The following is an 11,757-nucleotide window of genomic DNA, read 5'->3' as shown; positions in this document are numbered from 1 at the left end:
GTCATTCCTGTATACTTAAGATTTCAAGATAATACATCAATTTAGGAAAATAATCTAAAAAATTTTAGTTCTCAAAATATCAACTTATCATGCTCGATTCTCTAATATCCTATAATCAAATAATCATGCATAATTCCCATGGTCTAATTTATGACATATCAACAATAATTATAGATTACTCAGAATTCATTCAATCAATATTATGAGAAAATCAATTAAGCACAAGACCAAATTCAGGGATTTGGGAATAATGCAAAAAGTTAGGTTTTATGTTCATGTTCACCCCCCACACTTAAGATGTACATTGCCCTCAATGTACAAAGATAGACTATTCAAAATAAAGAAAATCATAAGAGGGAAGGAGGTGAAACTCCCTGTTCTTGGCTAGATGAAGAAATTGGGTCGTTGAACATGACACTCGTTGGGTATTGTTCCCTACTTGTTTCCTTATTCCGTAAAATATTCTTAGCAGCTTTGATTGGAAGTCTGTAGAATCATGAAGAGCTTATTAATAGTTGGGGTGGAAGAGAGCGTAGTAGGATTACTTGTTAGAAATACCAGAAAAATGAAGAAAGTAAAATATACTAATATAGATATGTCTTTCAAAAGAAAATAATAAAATTGAAATGAAAATAAAAATAAAAATAAAAATAAAAATAAAAATAAAACGATAGGAGGATTCAATGATCCTCGTCAGTGGGGCCCTCAGGTGGTTGCGTTGGAGTGGCGATGTGGAAGTGCTAGCACAGCTGCTGCATCATGGCCTGCATGTCGTCCATCTGTCTATTACGCCGTCGATCTCGCTTGTGAATCATCTCGAACTGTGTAGTGCAATACTACTCGAAATGAGTGAGTCGGTCGGAAAGGTGTGCCAATGAAGCAACCACATGAACTGGTTGTTCCTTAGGTGGCGTGGTAGAAGGCTCCTCGTCCTGTGGGGGGACATCATCAGGAATGTCCTCAAGATCCTCCTCGTCAATGGCTTGAGTAAGACGGTACTGAGGAGGATCGATCCCATGTCAGCGCTTGATCATCCTCATGTGTAACATAGTTAATCTCAAGCCCAACTTAATAATTACTTAATTGAGTTCAATTTCTATTAGTGAAAATCGAATAGCTTGCGAAGACTAGTACTAGTTTAGACCCTTAACTCTAGAAAAGGTATGCATGCAACAAAAGAAAAATGATCCAAAAATTTAGTGTAATCAATTGACATACCTCTTGTCTGTGGCTCAACTTTAAAGGAAAAAAAAGTTAATAGCATGGTTTCCAAAAGAAAAAAAAATATCTTAAAAGGAACTTTAATTCTCCATAAGGATTTCCAATTGAAAGACTATACAAAGGAATTGTTGCACGATGTATTTTGTGTCCAAATAAGCTCACAAAAACTCTTCATAGAGAAAGATCCATAAAAATGGTATTTCCATACCAATCTACCCACCCCACTAAAGATTGAAAAATTGTGAGAAGTTAACTCATTTGACCAATTATCCCTTAATTGTTCTTGTATAAAAGATGATCTCCATACTTGGCCACTTGGATGTATAAGATTAACAATCCTTTTATTTTCTTGTTCAAAGATAGGTATTGTCTGAAACAGAAAGGAATTTACTTCCTTTGCCACCTTATCACCATCCCAAATCTGAATATCTAGACCTAATTTGCATATCTCCCTTCATTAAAGTATTCTTTTCCAAATCCAAGAATCAATAGTTTATCGATGATTATATATAATTTCCATAGATATAGAATCTTTCCAACATATTCATATTCCACCCACAAAGCCAAAAGCTTCAACACAATATGAGAATGGAAATCTGAACCGAATTTAGAATATCACATTAGCCAACGAGGTGACTCTCCATTTAAAACTTTACAAACCATACCAACCAATCATATACACCATACAATTGCAGAATATTTCATATAGGAAATTATACCTAAGTGCATGCTTTTCTAAATTAATCATTTCATTCACACAATTAGAAGGTATAAGGCATACCATAATACTTAGTAGTCTACCTTAACCGCAAAAATTTGTTAGTTCATTCAATTATCATCACATTAAGCAAGTAATTAAAACCATCTAAACCAGAAATCAAGCAAGCAATTATAACGTTCAAAAATCCCAAAAAACAAATAGTCCATAATGTTCATTTACAACTCGTTGAAAATTTTGTTTAAAAAGTTTAAGTCTAACTCTAGTACTAAACCCTCGGAACAACCCATATTGCCTTCAATTCAGACCTTAAAAGCTCAATACACATACTCAAAGGAAATTCCTTACGATGGATCACCAATTAGCCACCCTCCTTGCTAACCCAAGAACTGTTTATTTGGAAGGTAAAGTAAGGGGGTTAGATTAGGAAAGCTTAGTTAGTACACATGCAGACAATACAAATATATACACACCTGACATGTTAGGACTTAAACATATTTTGACAATTCACATATAACACAATTTTCATACTTAACATGATGATATATTGGAAATTCATGAATATGAAACATAGTCAAACTATATATACTCAATCGATAAACGGATCTCCAAAACACACCACATGACTTATAAAGTTGTACACTATATAATTAGCCTCGGTTTAGCATCTTTTTTGTGGGTAAGTATTTAATGGTCGCATGATCGGTAAAACCTGTAACTTTGGTACCTATAAGATTTTAATGGAACTTGACAAAAGAAAAAACTATAGTAAAAAGTTCTTTTCAGTTACCGTGTAATTAAGTTGGGCTCCTATCAAACTTCTGCTTGCATAGTAGATTAGATGAAACACTTTGTTTCTTCTTTGACCCATCACAGCTCCAACATCGAGATTATTTGTGTCACACATCAACTCAAAAGGTGAGTTCCAATCAGGTGTAACAGTTATTGGGGCTAAGAGTAATCAACTTTTCAACTCTTCAAAAGCTTCCAACCATGCCTTGTTAAAATAAAAACTTGTATATTTCTCTAACAGCATACACAAAAGCTTATAAATTTTTGAAAAATCATTTATAAACCTTTGTTAAAATCTAGCATGGCCTAAAAAACTCTGAACTCCTTTCACACTAACTAATGGTGGTAATTTCTCAATCACATACACCTTTGCTTTATTAACTTCAATTCCTCTTTTGGAAATTTTATGCCCTAAGTCAATTCCTTCCTTAACCATAGAATGACATTTCTCTCAGTTAATGACAAGATTTGTTTCCTCGCATCTTTTAAGTACCTTAGCTAAATTACGCAAACAAACATCGTAAGTATTACCAAAAGCAGAAAAATTATCCATGAAAACCACAACAAAATTTTCTACCACATCAGTAAATATTGTCATCATGCATCACTAAAATGTGGCAGGTGCATTACATAAACTGAAAGGCATTCGCCTAAATACAAATGTACCTTACAGGCAAGTAAAAGTGGTTTTGTGTTGATCTTTCGGGGCTACAACTATTTGATTGTATCCCGAATATCCATCTAAGAAACAATAAAATTCATTACCTACCAATCGATCTAACATCTAATCCATAAAATGCAGCAGAAAACGGTCCTTTTAAGTTGCTTTGTTCAATTTTTTGTAGTCCATACAGATACTCTAACCAATGATTGTCCTCGTCGGGATTAACTCATTATGTTCATTCTCGACAATTGTGATTCTACCTTTCTTCGTCAGACATTGTACCAGACTTACCCATGAACTATTTAAGATGGGTAGATAATTCTTGCATCTAACCATTTGGTCACTTCCTTTTGAACTACCTTTTTCATGATAGTGTTGAGTCTCCTTTTCCCATCAATCCTATCTCTTTCGCCCTCCTCTAGGATACTTTTATACATAAAGAAAGAAGGGCTCATACCTCGAATACCAACTATGGTCCAACCAATCGCCTTTTTAAATTTCTTTAAAACAGCAATTAGTTGCTCCTTTTCTTGTTTTGTCAATTCTACTAAAATAATCCCAGGAAAAGTACAACTATAACCTAAATAAACATATTTTAAATGGGAAGGAAGTACCTTAATTTCAAGTTTGGGTGGTTCCTAAATTGACAACTTGGGTTGCACAAACTCACAAACTTCCAATTCTAACGGTTCAAATCGTGTTGATTGAACACAGTCCCTTAGATTGGCTTCCATCAAAGCTATATTTTTATTACTTTTTAATTTTCCAATGGCTCAGACCCTAAGGAGTTTTTCAATGGGTCATTCACAAAATCATTCTCTCATTCCATAGAAACTATGGTTTTTAACTCTTCTATCACTTAACATTCTTTTGCCATATTGAGAAACTTCATAGCTTTAAGAACATTAAACGTTGCTTGATCTTCCTAAACTCTCATCATAAGTTCTCCTTTTTGTACGTCTATCAATGTTCTTCCTGTGGCCAGGAAAAGTCTCCCTAGGATGATTGGCACTTCCTTATCTGCTTCAAAATCTAAGACAATGAAATCAGTAGGAAAAATGAATTTATCAACTCTTACCAAAACATCCTCGATCTTTCCTTTGGGGTATGCTCAAAAACTAATCCGCCAATTGAAGAGTTGAAGTGTCACATTCGTGGGTCTTACTTCGCCTATTCCCAATAGTTTGAAAATAGACTTGGGCATCAAGTTGATGCTCGCTCCTAAGTCACACAAAGCTTTATCATAGTAAGATTATCTAATATTACAGGGTATAGTAAAGCTTCCAGTGTCCATTAGTTTCGAAGGAAGCTTGTTCTGTAGGAATGCACTACACTCCTTTGTTAAGGCTATAATCTCATACTTACTAAGTCTCTTCCTCTTGGACACGATGTCCTTCATGAACTTCACATACTTGCGCACTTTGTCTAAAGCCTCTACCAACAGGATGTTGATGTGAAATTGCTTTAGAATGTCCAAAAACTTCTTAAATTTCACCTCCTGTTTCTGCTTATTTGGTTGGAAATTTTAAAGATATGAAGGGGATAGAACTTTGGGTTAGACTGGAAAACTTTTTTTGCAGATATAATTCTTCATCTAAAGAAGATGTTAGCTTATCAAAATTCACTAGGTTAGATTTTACCTCATCAGACTTTGTAAGTTCTGGCTATTCTAGTGTAGGAGTTTCAACTGATGATTCACTTTCCTCCTTCTTAATAGGTTCATCTTCAATCACAACCGTCTTGGGCTCCAAAGTCTTACCACTTTGTAAATCCACTGCCTCACAATGTTCCTTACCTATTTTCTTTAGATTTTCTATATCGTTTGGCAAGGTTCCTTACGGTCAGTTACGAAGCTCTGTAGCTAACTGACCCATTTGGTTCTCTAAATTTTTTAATGTTATTGCTTGGCTTTGGATTAAAGTGTCATTCTTTACCATGGATGCCTTCAACAAGTTCTCCAAGTTATTGGATGACTCAGCTTGTTGTGGTTTTGGAGCTTAGTGATTGAACCGTTGGGATTGGTTGGGTTTATGTTGCATGTAAGTGTTGTTCTGTCCATTTCCTTGGTTACTCCAAGAAAAGTTTGGATGGTTGCACCATGAAGGATTGTAGAAGTTGGACTGTGGTCCATGTCCACTTCTATTTTGGTGTCGATTCCCTACGTAATAAATTGAATCAGGATTTGAGAGGCAATTCTCAAAGGAATGACCATCCCCATAATATACGCAGCAAACTACATCAAACTGACTTGACGATTGAGCTACAAGATTACTCAAACCATTAACAGTAAACTATTTCAACATTGAAGAAATAGAAGATACCTGAGCTTAAAGTGATGTAAGTGCGTCCACTTCGTGCGCTTCGACTACTCGTCTTCCTAAAGTTGCTCGATTTGTTGGCCATTGATAGTTGTTCCAGTGGTCCTCTCAATAATATCTTAAGCCTCATTATAACACACTTAGGCAGAATCACACCATTCATAGAAGCATCTCCCATCAACCTTGTGTGTGCATTGAGACCATTATAAAATGTCTCCAATTGGCTGCAGTGTGGAATCCCATGATGAGGCCACTTATGAAGTAATTCTTTAAATCTCTCTCATGCCTCGTACAAGGATTCGTCATCCAATTGTTGGAAAATGGTTATCTCATTTTGCAACTTAGCATTTTTTCTAGGTGGAAATACTTAACCAAAAATCTTTCTACCAATTCTTGCCATGTAGATATTGAACTTAGTGGCAACAAATTAAGCCATGTTCGTGCTCGATCTCGCAATGAGTATTGAAACAACTTCAACTTGAATGCTTATTCAGTCACATCGACTATTTTAAACAAATCTCTCACCTCCATGAATAATTGAAGGTGAAGGTATGGATCTTTTGTGGGCATTCCACTAAATTGGCCCACTGTTTGAAGCATTTGAAACATTATTGGCTTCAACTCGAATTGTTGTGCCTTAATCTTCAGTCTCCTAATTCCTGAATTTAGTTAATTGAAGAATGGCATAGTGTACTGACTTATGGCACAATCCCTATCATCAGCAATAAATATTGGATTGCGCACAAGATTAGCTCCATTTATTTGTCCATCATTTTGATTTCCAAGGTCCATCTTAGCTTTTCCTTGAGCTGATCTTTCATGCCTTCTTTATCTAATTGTTCGGTCGATCTCAAGGTCTATAGGTAATAAATTGATAATTTGATCTATGCTTATAAACACCTGAAAAACAAATCACAAAAAATAAATAATAAATAATAAATTAGTCAGGTTAGAAGTTAGATAAAAATAAAATAAAAACCAAATTGGAAAGAATAATTTCACAAAAAATGATTAAGGCAACAGTCCCCGGCGATGGTGCAAAAAACTTGTAACACTCAATTTGTGCAAGTGTAAATGGTCGTTATCAAGTAATAAGTAAAAGAGTTATCATCTCCATAAGGACTATGTATGTTAATCAATTACTTGTAAAACTAGAGTTAACAATATGGTGAAAAAAACACAATATTTCTGAGTGGTGTGATGTAAAAATAATTACTAAATGCAATACGATCCCTAATGCAATTTTAATCTAAATGCAAAGTAGAAGATGAAATGTATGAAATGAGTTTAACAGCAAAAACACAAAATTCCACAATCAATAACATGAATAGGCTAGGACAATTACATCATTCAAATTAATTCATTTTTCCCATGCTTAACAACGTTCAAAAAATATTTCATGGAAAATTGGACTTTCATGGGCTTGAAACCAAATTAAGTCCTTTCGAAATATTTTACTTAGTAAAACATGCATTTTACTGTTCATATTAAACTAAGGGTTTTTTAGTATTCATGTGAAGTAACAAGGATTGGGTCAATTTGAAATAATTTAATCACATAAACCTAAAAGCCATGCAAGGTAATAAAGCTCGATCAAGTTATTACGAACCGTAATTTATTCTAGGTCAGACATAAATTAAGCGTGCACATTTGAATTACTGTGTCTATTAGCCATCGTCTGATTTAGACTGCTCAACTAATTCTAATGCAACCAATCACGTATGAATGATATACATACTTGAGTTTAATTCAAAACATGATCAACTGAGGCACAAATACAATACACATGATTTAAACAAACTTTCTTAAATTAATGCAATCATCCTAGCTAAATAGATTTAAGCAACCATTGTTGATGACAAGACAACACAACACATTGTAAACATGATTAAATTAAAATAACAAAGTAAAGGAAGAATAAATTATTTCGAATCAGCACCCTACAGTTTTGGCACAACCTGATACACACCTGCGTCTTCGACCGTGTTGAAACAGGGCACACATACTGACTTGTGTCACACAGCCAAGGACACACCCACGTGCCAGCTCATGTGAAAACTGGAAAGGATACTGACTTGGGTCACACGGCCAACCACACACCCATGTGTCTAGCCCGTGTGCCCTTCGAAATGGCCATACACGCCCGTGTATCAAGTTGTGCCAAAACTATAGGGTATATTGACTTGTATCACAAGGCTGATCACACACCCGTGTGTGAAGCTGTGTGAAGCATACTAACTTCCATATCATTTCAACGTTAGGGGACACACGACCATGCAACATGACCGTGTGTCACACGCGACTGAGACATACGCCCGTGTCCTTGCCCGTTTGGACAAAGATAGGCTATTTGCAAAGCCATATTTGCCATCCTATACACACAAGCATTCACAAGCATAAATAACCACATTTCATAACTCAATTTGGCAATCATAATAACCACTTTGATGCACATTATTTTTCATATCAAAACTAACATTTACATACCCAATTACCTAATCAACATCATTCATAATCCATTCATATACAAAAATCATATCTAGACATCATTTGAACATTTTCATTCCATCTATTCTTTTCCAAGACATACCACAATTGAACACTTATACACAATCAAAGATGATACCGAAATAAGCCAAATCACATGGCTTAACTCATACACAAAATATACTAAAAGCATACTTTTCAAGTGACCATAAATAACACCATTTAAACTAGCCTATACATGCCATATTTACATATTTTCACAAGCTAAAAAGTCCAACCGAAAATTGGATAGTGTGATGTGTAACTTCGACTTCTCCAAAATGAGCGAGCTAACGAACCTCTATAAAACATAGAAAAAGAAATAGAGTAAGCTTTATAGCTTAGTATGCCCGTATAAATTAGAACTAAACTTACCATTATACATAATCAAAGCAATATTTAAAGTGCAACCAATTCAATTAACAAACACTTAATCAAGTATTCATCACATGTTAGTCATTGTAAAAATACATGAAACCATCCATTAATACAATACTTTGCATCATTCCAAATTCATATATCATATATAATATTAATAACAATTATAAACCATAACTCATCCGTATAAACAATATTTATGCCCGTTGAACCTATTAGAAATTCAAAGGATACTCGAGTGAATAATATCAATAATCCATCAATTTACTATCATTTATGCTCTTTCAAGCCATGACCGGTAAGCTCCTCCTGAGCTGATGAACAATAAGCTCTATTGAGCTGAAACTGTAAGCTTTATCAAGCTGAACAGTAAGCTCATACGAGCTGAAACTGTAAGCTCCAATGAGCTGAAAATAGTAAGCTCTTACGAGCTGATATATCAGTAAGCTCAAACGAGCTGTGGTGAGTCCACAACAAACGCAGGAGCTCTACCAAGACGGTAACCCTAGTGACATGTCACTCGTATCCTATGAATTCATACAGTTTAAACGGGCTCAGTAACAAATAAACTATATTGATAAGGCATTCATATCTCAAGTATATCAATTATACACATTCATTTCAATAATTACAAGTGTATAAAAGTTCGATTCTAATTATACGAACTTACCTCATATCCTCGGATAAGACTATCGGCTATTCATCCACTTTCTGTTTTCCCTGATCTAGTTCCAATATTTGCTTATCTAGATCTATATAATATCAAATTAGCTCATTCAAACTTTCATTCAATTCAATTTAGCCTAAAACATTCATTTTGGCTAAATTATAATTTTACCCCTAGACTTTTAACTACTTTGCAGTTTAGTCCTTAAAACATAAAAAAGCAAAATTACGCAATTAGGCCTTGACCCATAGTAGACAAATTTACCATACACTACTAGCAGCCCATATCTTTTATTATTTCACTCTTTTTACATTTTCTCAATTTAATCCTTATTTGACATTTTTGTCAAAAATCACTTTACAAAACTAGTTTAACTATCATCAAGCTTCCATAATCTATCATTAAACATTAAAGAACTCAAGCATTCAATAATGGAACTTTTCAAAATCATGAATAAATTTAAAAATTAAGGCACAGGCTAGCTAGAATACAAAGCAACGATCTCAAAAATGTAGAAATCATTAAAAACAGATCAAAAATTACTCACCTAATGAACTAGAAAGCTTGGCCGAATACACATGCATCCATTGTCTTTCTTTCTTCTAAATTTCTGGTAGAAATGGCTTAGTAAAGATGACAACCTTATTGTTTTTATTATTTTACTTATTAATTCATTAAATTACTTTAATAACTTTTGTTTTAAAACATTTAAATTACATATTATAAGCCCATAAATGTCAATTACCAATAATAATGGTTTAATTATATCATAAGTACTTCTAATTTAATAAACCATAGCTGTTAGGCACATTAAACTTATAATACACAAGTTTTACGCTTTACGCGATTTAGTCCTTTTTACTGAATTAAACATTCAAACAGTAATTTTTTTTTACGAAACTTTCACATAAAATTCTATCATGCTGTAAACTTTAATAAAATAATAAAATTAATATGTTGACTTTGAATTTGTGGTCTCGAAACCATTATTCTAATTTGACTTAAAAATGAGCTATTACAATTCTCCCTCTTAGGAATTTTCGTCCCCAAAAATCTTACCAGTAAATAGGTTAGGGTACTATTTTCACATAGCTTCCTCGGGTTCCCACGTAGCTTCCTCAATCCCGTGTTTATGCTAGAGAAATTTTACTAGGGCTATAAATTTATTTCTCAACTCTTTGATTTCACGAGCCAAAATCCTAATCGGTTTTTCGTTATACGACATAGCTGGTTGAATTTTAACATCTATCAGAGAGATCACATATGACGGATCAGATCTGTAACAACGTAGCATAGAAACATGAAAGACATTATGTAGCTTTCCAAGTTCAAATGGTAATGATAATCGATATGCTAGAAGCCCTATTCTTTCAATGATCTCATACGACCCAATGAATCGCGGACTTAACTTTCCTTTACGGCTGAATCAAAGAACCTTTTTCCATGGTGACACTTTTAGAAACACTCTATCTCTAACTTGAAGTTCAATCTCTTTACGTTTCAAATCTGCATAGGATTTTTGTCGATCCGAAGCTGCTTTTATACTGTCACGAATCATTTTCACTTTTTCTTCAGTTTCTCGGATCAATTCAACCCCATGAAACTTTTTCTCACTCAATTCTGTCCAGTATAACGGAGTTTGACATTTGTGACCATATAAATCTTCATACGGTGCCATCTTTATACTTTTTTGGAAACTGTTGTTATACGCAAATTCAATCAATAGTAAGTATTTTTCCCAATTACCCTCAAACTCTAAAATACAACATCTTAACATGTCTTTGAGAATCTGAATAACTCTCTCGGTCTGATCGTCAGTCTGAGGATGACAAGTAATATTGAAATTCAACTATGTTCCCAGAGCCTCTTACAGTTTCTTCTAAAATCGTGATGTAAATCTCGGATCTTATCAGAATTAATAGATAGTGGCACTCCATGTAACCGAACAATTTCAGAAATATACAATTTTGCTAATCTACCAAGTGAGTAATCTATATGTATTGGTATGAAATGAGTAGACTTCATTAGTTGATCAACGAAAACCCAGATAGCATCTTTCTTTTCCAAAGTTAGAGGCAATCCCGATATAAAATCCATAGTAACTCTATCCCATTTCCATTCAGGAATCAATACAGGTTGTAGTAAACCCGATGGTACTTGATGTTCAGCTTTGACTTGCTGACATATTAAACATTTCGATACAAACTCCGATATATCCCATTTCATAACCGACCACTAGTACAGTTGTTTCAGATCGTTATACATCTTGGTACTACCTGGATGAACAGAACGATGACTACTGTGTGCTTCATGTAGGATTTTCTAAATAAGCTCTTTATTTTTCGGTATACAAATTCTATTTCAAAACATTACACAGTCATCAGTTCCAATATGAAATTCTGAATTAGAAATAGACTCACATTGAATTCATTTAGCTTGCAATTCATGGTCATCTTTTTGAGCTTCACAGATT

At 34.1% G+C, this 11,757-nt stretch overlaps 1 non-coding gene across 1 annotated transcript; it reads left to right on the top strand.

Moving 5' to 3' along the window:
* The first annotated feature begins 5,949 nt into the window (after positions 1-5,949).
* On the top strand, positions 5,950-6,055 carry LOC128281906 (small nucleolar RNA R71). The gene has a single exon (XR_008272189.1). It is a non-coding gene; the product is annotated as a small nucleolar RNA R71 (small nucleolar RNA).
* Positions 6,056-11,757: the final 5,702 nt, after the last annotated feature.

This window comes from Gossypium arboreum, chromosome 1, assembly GCF_025698485.1.
Source record: "Gossypium arboreum isolate Shixiya-1 chromosome 1, ASM2569848v2, whole genome shotgun sequence".
In the NCBI taxonomy this organism is placed as follows: Eukaryota; Viridiplantae; Streptophyta; class Magnoliopsida; order Malvales; family Malvaceae; genus Gossypium; species Gossypium arboreum.
The sequence above is the reverse complement of the archived record's forward strand: the minus strand, read 5'-3'. Positions and strand labels throughout refer to the sequence as shown.